We start from the raw sequence: 9107 nt of genomic DNA, 5'->3' as shown, positions 1-9107 counted from the left end.
TATTGATTTCTTTAAATTATCTTGAAAATAACCTTTGACAACACGTTAGAATTTCGTTTTGAGTTTTAGTTCCTTGATTTATACTATTTTTGGTTTAAAATGTCAAATTCTTACTGATTAGTTGTCTACTCGGGCATGCATGGAGAGCAGATGGGCAGTTAATTAAAAATGTGCTAATCAACAGAATAAATAAAACAAGACCCCTAGGACGACCCAAAACCCGATGGATTGACGTAGTTGCCAAAGATATAGTAATGATAGAACAGAACGCAACTTTCAGAGACAGCGTATCAGAGAGATAGATGGAGAGAGATTTTGATGGCAGCGCTGGTCCTGAATGGACCGTTGAAATGAGGAAGAAGAAGAAGAAGAAGCATTCTGGTTTTGAATAAAATACTTTTGTGCTATTAACATATGTAAGATAAGACGAAAGAAAGGACTTATTTATATGCATTAATTAATTTTGATATTCTAGTTTGGAAAATAACTTTAAATATTAGTTTGTTCATGATATATTAATCAATATCCGGTTTGTATAAGATTTTTGAGTTTTGATGAAATAAAGCAATTCTTTTTATTACATGTATATTATATTTATTAATTCTTAAACTGTTCTACAAATTATTTAAATAGTTTATTGATTATTATTGACAACTGTATATTCCTATTGAAAAGTATGAATGAAATATTCAGTAAATGTAATTAATATTCTTGCGTGGAGTGTATTCCTTACTAAAGTGGTCTGTAATAACTTTCCAAATCTGAAACAAATATACTTTTTTTAAATATGTTTTCGGTCTTGTAATAAACAAAAATAATTATATGTTATAACTTATGGTATTCTAAATTATATATATAGTCACAACTTTACACAACAATTAGTAAGCAGAACTGTCAGTACACTTATCTGTGTGATATTTTCCAACTAAGTTTTATCAATTACTCTATAAGTATAACTCCTCTATTAAAAATTAAAAGTTTTAAAAGATTTATTCACGGTTCGATTTTTTTATTTACGAATTATATTTCATAAAATTGTTTATTAAAAATAAACACCTTAAATTAAAAAAAAATGTTTGCGATTAACAGTATAATAATTATTATACCTGTGTAAGATATCTCATTTTTATTTTCAGGATCTATCGAGTTTAAAGCGTCCTCATCAAGAAGTGTTCCGGTTGATTTTTGAACTAAATCATTAAGTTGTTTTCTGGTTATTGGTTTTCCAATAAACATACCCTTAAACATATTTTTTACGCTGTAAGGAGTCTTCATCATTCTCAAAAATTCAGGAAAATCGATCACACCATCATCTGGAAAAATGTAAATATCATTCAATTAGCAATTTCCACTTAAATGATGTTCCAAAGTATGTAGGTACTGTTTATATCATATTTCTTTATCGATCGTGCAGCATGATGTATGGTGGCATTACTCGTATAGTCTTTAATCTTTTCCAACCAATCTTCATTGCAAATGACGCCATCATTGTTCTTGTCGTATAACAAAAAAGTTATGAGTAGGTCGTCCAACTATAGTATTTAAAAATAAACAATATTGTATTAAATACCTACGTTGCGTTTTAACTCATAAGACAATAAGACAATATGCGTATATGTTATTCGTTAAGATTGTTGAATGATACGTGAATCTATTCTATACACTACATTCAAATTTTATTATACTATTTAGTCCAGTAAAAATATCAAGAAATATTTTTAAAAAAAACATATTTTATAAACCGTTTTTTTAAATGGCGTAAATTAACTGACGATTTCTTCTTTAATTTGAAAAATTCCTTTTGTTGTGCAAATACTGTTGCCAATTATTTATGATCAACAACTTGGAATATCATCTTGTCATCTGGAATTTTTATCAACTCGATTATATAACACTTAAATCGACTAGTTTGAAACACCTATTTCAGCTTATATAAAAAAAAAACACGCATAACAGTTACAACATTTCCTAATATTATCCTTTACCAATACCCTTCATATGATTTATCATAATAATAAAGTAAAGATAATATGAACTGTTAACCATATCAGCAGCTCTCAACATGTCTTCTATTTCATCGACCTTTGTCATTGTAATTTCATCATTTTCTGAAAGCAGTTGTGAATAGTTTTAAAACAAATTTCAATATGAATATAAGTTTATTAATACCGTTAAGACCCATAAGTTTGGTGATTTCTGAAGCTTCTTCTTTTTTCTTAAATAGTGTTTTTTGAAACATCCTCCATAGTAATTCATTGCATTTTTTTACCGAAATTTTCCTATTGCCGTATTCTGGGTAATTTTTTATTTTTCTCTAATAAATTATATGTAACGCGTGTTAGGAATACTTTATAAATATTTATTTGCATAGGCTGAAGAAAAAAAATTAGCACAGATCTTAATTCATTAAGGACAGGACACTCATTTTCTCTTAAGAAATTAGTTTATCTTTTTGAAGGGGCATAGCTCTTTTCAGTAACTAGAATGGAGTTAATTGAAATTATAAGTTATGAAAAAAAATGTTAGTTTTGGAAAATTTTAAATACTACTTAGCAGGCAAACGTTGGAGATGCTACAAAAAAGAGTGCAAGGCTTGTATAAAACAAATGAAAATCATGGAATCGTCAGTAAAAATAAAGTAAGTTTTTATTTAACTGAGCAAAGCTTTATAACTATATTGTAATAATAAGCTCATATCTCGTTAGTATTTTAGGGGAAAAAATTATCTTTTAACTATATAAACCAATTTAGATACTAAAATAAATTTGTTCCCTACTAGCTCTTCTCTTCTCCACTACTCTTCTCTTTATATCGCGAATTCAAATTAGGCCTAACCTAAGTCTTACACAAGTGCAACCTAAACCTGTCCTTACCTTTACTAAAATGCTAATATCTTTTACTTATAATGCTTTTATCGATGTATACTAGTGTATATGTATATAAGTTAAAATTTGTAGATAATGTCGTTCAGCGACAAAAATAAAAAAGTTTTCAAAAAGATAAACTACAAAAATTGTAATTATTTTAAAAGGAAATGAGTATAATTCGTTAAATGGATCTGCCTACAATATAAAATAGTAACAATAACACAGCTGAATATACCTTCGACAAAATTTCCAATATCGGACTCATAGTTGAAAAATGTTCGAATCCAATAACGTTTGCTTTTGCTGAATTATTATTACGGGTTCGGTTAAGCACAGATATTAATTGTTCTGCTAGATAAATGGGGATTAATCCGATTGACTCATTGAATAGTAGGCTCTGTAATTCCACTGCGGAGAGCATATGATGCTTTTTGTGCGCGTACTTGGTGAATATAACTTGCCATTTCTTTTTCCATTCATCGGATACACGGTCATCCAGAACTGCGTCTATTTCCTAGAATATTATGTGAAATTTTATGCTATTCGTTTTATCAAAATAGGGTAAAGTCAACAATTCCAAAAAATGTTTGAAAAACACCAAAAAAAAATGCCAAATCTAAACCGTCTAATCCCCGATCAGTGGGAGTAACAAACGCAAATTCCCCTTTCTTCATTTGTATCTAAAGTATTATACAGCTTGCGTACGAGTCCGCAATACCACGGGACACATTGTTATGTATCTAAGGTGGCTAGTAAACATATCAAGTTTCTGGCTAATATTTTAGTGTTTTCATAATATCTGGCCCAAAACAGTTCATAGAGAATTTGGCCCCTTAAATTAATGAATTTATTATTCATTTCTATTTTGGACGTTGTGAATACAACATATATGCCCCCCCCCCTTCACACCCCAATCCCAACCCTCATCTCTTACCCCCTATCTAACAGATAAATCAGCTGTTATTTTTCGTTATGATGAGCGGTGTCGGTGTCGATTTTCCGTGTGTGTGCCATAGCAAAGACATAAAAATGTCAAAAACATGTCCGTAACCACTTTAAAACCTAGTCATAATGCAGTTCCTGACGAGAAAAGCAAATATTTCTACTATAGTTTGTTGTTTCTATGCTGCTAAATATTCGTTATCATAAGTAAAAAAATTAAATAATATTTTTGTAGTGTGAGCAATCTGATGTGAGACACTCGTTTTCTTGGAAAGTATGAATATTTTGAAATTTTTTTTTTTTTTTTGCTATACTTAGGTATTTTTTAATCTAAATATGTACTCATTTTAATATATTTTCAATGCTCTGGAAATGTTTATCTTAATCGCTTATATGTAAACCATGTATCGACTTAATTTTTTCAAACGGGAACATATTTTTTTTAATTCGATAAATATGTGGACACAACTTGTTAAAGAACGTTGGGGTTTGAATTTTTTTAATTTCCATCAATCGGTTCGTTTGCTACAACTTTGTAAATGTATAACATTTCCATCAAAACTGGCTTATTTCTTTGGGATGTCCAAAAACTAGTAGCCCGTTATATGCATATTATATTTTGTGTTCGCAACGGTTAACACCGTTAACCAGACACAATCAAATATGTTTAAATTATCAAGGCATGCGTTTCATATCTACCTGTTCAAACACGTCAATTAGTTTTTTGGAAAACCGAAGACGCATTATTATATGAGAAAAATTAATGTTTTCAAAAATACATAGCGTGAACAAACAGATTGATGAAAATGAAAAATTTGAACTCTTAAATTTTTACAAAATTTTTGTTTACATATTTATCGAATTAAAAACAATATGAAAAACCAAAGTCCATACTTTTTTTTACGTTAAAAGGGTTGAAGATAAAAATGTTAAAATTATTAAAAATTATGATAACCACAAAATATGTACCTACGAGTTAGAGGAAAAAATATTTTTTTAAATATGAATATATTCCAAGAAAACGAGTGTCTTTTATCGAATGGATCACCCTGTATAATAAACTGACTAATTATAACGGATTTAACGCTTTTAACCTTATTACAATTAGCTTTTAAAGTGTCTATGATAATAATTATTTTTGGATTAAATAATAATTATGTCTTATCGTGAAAAATTATAATGTCTTACAACCAGAGTTGGGCATTATTTATTGGAATAATTTTTTTTTTATTTGAATAACTGTTTTATCCAAATAATTACTTTGTTCAAACATTTTATACTCGAATATTTTTTTTTAATTGAATTCGATTTTTATGGTTAGAGTTAGAGTAAACTCAGAATAAATCATTTAATCAGTTTTTTTTTTAATAGAAATTATTCTATGAACAATTATTTGACGGGTATTCGAATAGAAATATTATTTGTTGGTCATTCGAATGACATATTTATTTTAACAATTATTTAGATAAAAAATTAAACAAGATTATTATTATATGGTCCTTGTATTTTTGTTATAGTAGATAATATTATTTTTGTCACGTAGACTTTCTAATAGAATTTGGAATTTTAGATACTTACCACCTGAGAAATTCCCTCCGTTATATCTTTTGTTTTCTCTGATGTCTCTGGTGTCTGATCTTCTGTACTGATATCTACGGTACTGACCAAACAAACGACACACAAAAGTGCTATGATATTTTTTAAATTCATCGTTATTCAAAATATTTACGTGGCGTGTATACAATCTGCTAGACAATGGAACTCTGCTGCCTGTTTTTTTTCGCACCGAGATTATAATATAATATTATATCCGAACAAGTTCAAAGTAAATACAATGATCGGTAAAAAACAAACACAAATTTTCATTTAATACCTATTCGAAATTAATTTCTCAGTAGGTAAAAGGTAAAAGTACATAGAACACTATATATATATATATATATAAAGGCCTATAGAAAACAGCGTTTATTTACTTATGTGAGCAAACACACTATCGAGACTCGTGCTTTGGATCGACGCTTAACGAGAAACGGTTAAGTTTCTAACATACTTTGTGTGCAGATTAATAACAATTAAGTCTATAAGATACACCCAAAAAGTTTGTATGCATAAAAAAAGGGAAACAGACAATACGTCCAAAATATAACAATACATTTCAACGAATTAATACAACTTTTTAAGTCGGCCAATACGACCAACGGCACACAATGAATCCGGTGAACCCGATTCGACACTTGGACTCTAAACGAGTCACGTGGGGTACCGTTAGCATATGACAAGACAATAGGAGAATCGGTCCACGCATAAGTGTCAATAATGTTAACGGGTTGGCTTAAAATTAATCGTATTAATCTTATTCGGCTCAGCCACCTAGCTAAGAAAACTGATACATACTGAATCACTACTGTAGGTTACCTATGGCACATGCTACATAACAAGATTTTGTTATTGGCTACTAGTTTGCTTTACTGGAATTTGGATAAAGAGCGTGGTCATTACTAGTTTAGTTTACTACAAATGGCTAGTAAAAAAAGGGGGGGCGGTAAAGCCCCTTTTTATTACTACTAGCCTAAATTACTTCAGCGTGGGAACTATGTTTAGACTGATAAGTATCGTGTAATTATTGTAACGCGCAGCACTGTTTTTGGATGTACAAAAACATGTAATTTTTTATATAAATATATTTGTTGTTATATTATGAATTATTATATATGATACACTAGAGTGTAGACCTGGACAACTGTCTAGTGATTAGTGTCTATTGTGAAGCTAAGTATAAACAAACACAAGAAATAACACATTAGGTATTATTTTTTAAAGAATGGTCGAAGATAAAATAAATAAGATTGTAATTATATACATGGCAAATCGTTAGTATTATAAGACGAATAAGATTGGTACTGACTACTGAAAATTTAAATATGTACGTTAACATTTAAGTTGATAAAGGTATAGTAAATAGTTAAAAAAACTTAATATTTGGTAATTTTACAAATTTGCAAAATTACATAAACAAAAATGTTCACAAAAATAAAAACTACATACCTAATTGCGATTATTTTAAGAATAAATGATCTTGTATATTGACCACGCCAAGCGCGCCTCTTGATAAAATCTACCAATGGGAAGATCAAAATTCAAAGGCCAAAGTAGAATTTTGATTACATTCTTCTGGGAAAAAAATGTTCATCAATTTGAAGAAGTTAGAAATAAAAACTTATTCACGATAATGTTAAGAAGATTTGGTTTTGGTAACGGCGCAATAAAAGTGCAAAATAAGTACTTGCATGTAAACTGTAAAGAAGCATCAAAATTAAACATTTTGACAATAACAGCCGACTGAAGTGAAGAAGAAATATTGAAAAAAATATTCCATTTGTGAATTGATTGAATAAATAATAAAAACATTTAGTGCGATTAGTTATAAAGTATCAAGTAGCGTTGCTTCTACAACATCATTTTTTGTTTTTTCGAACGCGTTTAATGAGGTTTCCGACCAATCATTAAGGCGTTTGTCAATTTTTTTTGTTGCTATTTTTGAGAAAACTGTTTAAAGGCGCCTGTGTTTCGGCTGCTTTTGGGATAAATCTACGGTAAAAATTCATCATGGCCAAAAATATCCTTAAACCCTGCACAGTTTTCGGAACTGGGTAATTTTTTATTAAGTCGACTTTTTCCGGATTTGGAGAAATACCGCTATGGAGTGGCCCAAAAATAAAATTTTGTCAACACAAAATACACATTTTTCTGTAAAAGATCATCAATAACCAATCACCTTGTATGTACCCTGTTAAGTCAGTATAATTGGACAACGGTTTATAAAATTCATAAATAATTTATATTCTTGCATAATATGAACAAAATGAGTTTCGATAAAATATTATAATGAATAATATGCAATATTTTTTTCGAGAAAACGCGGTCAAGATGTTTTATTGGAAGTACGTCGAAAGATTGGAATGTAGCTAATATTATTTATTTCAAGCATTTTTCTATAACAATTTTTATTTTTTACTTAGTTACTCCGGTTTACTACCTATTATATTTTATTTTTACGTTTGGTGTTAACACCTTTTTGCCGTTGAAGCTTGGCTTATTCAAATATACGCAGAACACATGCGGTATTCTATGCCAAATCACGCACCATAATTTGAATTTTCCATCTCGATGCGACCAACAGAAAAATAGCTGTACACCTGAACACGTATAAAAATTCTTTTAAATTAAAAATTGTGCTTTTATGTAGTTGAATACAATTTTTTTTTTAAATATTTCCATCCAAGTCGGCGAGTTGTCCTTTCCCAGCCCTCGTAATCGTGGCATTGTTTTTACTGAGAGTAAAATTTATTTTTTTCACGATAGTTCTTTTATCAGTATTTATATTCCTACCGTATACTGATTCGTATCGAAGCGTTTATTTAAAGTGGTCTTATCACTTAAGTTATAATATGCTCGGATCTCACTATACTCTGACCCTACAGTACTGTATCAGTACACAGTTCACATAAGCAGTTTAAACAGAATATATAGTTACATCTGTGTGATAAAAACCTAAAATTTGATGACTGATTCGAGAACATTGTGAAATTGTAATTTTGTTATAACATTATGTAGTTATGAATTTGATTTTTATCGATATTTGTGTGTCTACCATTAACGATTGGCATCAAAGGGTTTATTTAAAAGTGGTTTTAACACTTTTATTTATAACAATTCCTGTAGACCTGTGTCCCCTCCGTCCCCACTATGTTTTGATCCCATTAGCCTCGATCCCTCTGTACTGGCTTACTGGGATAAAGTCACTTTCAAATAAACGCATTTGATGCTAATTTGTAAACAGTGTATACCGTGCTTGGTTTGGGACTTTACTGGTTTGAACATACTAATTACTGCTTTGCATCAAAACGTCTATTTGAAAGTGATTTAATCACTTTTTTATCGTTTTCATCATTTTATCACTTTCATTTGTAATACATCCTGTAAACCTATGACTTACCCGTCCCCACGATGCGCTGACTCCACTGTACTGTCTTTCAACGTTTTAAAGTAGCTAACTTATAATAAACAATTTATAAAACTACTTAATTTCGTTATATATAAACGTAACGAACATTTCAAATGTGTATCCAGCCCAAAAACTTATTTATGTTTAAATTAGCCGGGATCAAGTAGTTATACTTAAAGTAATATAATAACTTCTAACAAAACAAAAGAACAAAAAGTTTTATTATTTAATCAAAACAACAATATAACAATTGTATGTGACAAACTTCATACATGAATATACATATTATATAT

The 9107-nt window shown here is 29.5% G+C and overlaps 1 long non-coding RNA gene across 1 annotated transcript; it reads right to left on the bottom strand.

Moving 5' to 3' along the window:
- Window positions 1-714: 714 nt before the first annotated feature.
- On the bottom strand, window positions 715-1527 carry LOC126837360 (uncharacterized). Its single transcript, XR_007685510.1, has 3 exons — window positions 1382-1527; window positions 1107-1313; window positions 715-761 (listed from the first exon to the last, which is right to left on the bottom strand). It is a non-coding gene; the product is annotated as an uncharacterized LOC126837360 (long non-coding RNA).
- Between the last annotated feature and the right edge of the window lie 7580 nt (window positions 1528-9107).

This window comes from Adelges cooleyi, unplaced genomic scaffold (assembly GCF_023614345.1).
Source record: "Adelges cooleyi isolate 19-005CV unplaced genomic scaffold, UGA_ACOO_1.1 ACOO_flye_CR_arks_rails_tigmint_CR_PRNA_248, whole genome shotgun sequence".
Classification (NCBI taxonomy): domain Eukaryota; kingdom Metazoa; phylum Arthropoda; class Insecta; order Hemiptera; family Adelgidae; genus Adelges; species Adelges cooleyi.
This window is presented reverse-complemented; position numbering and strand designations above follow the sequence as displayed.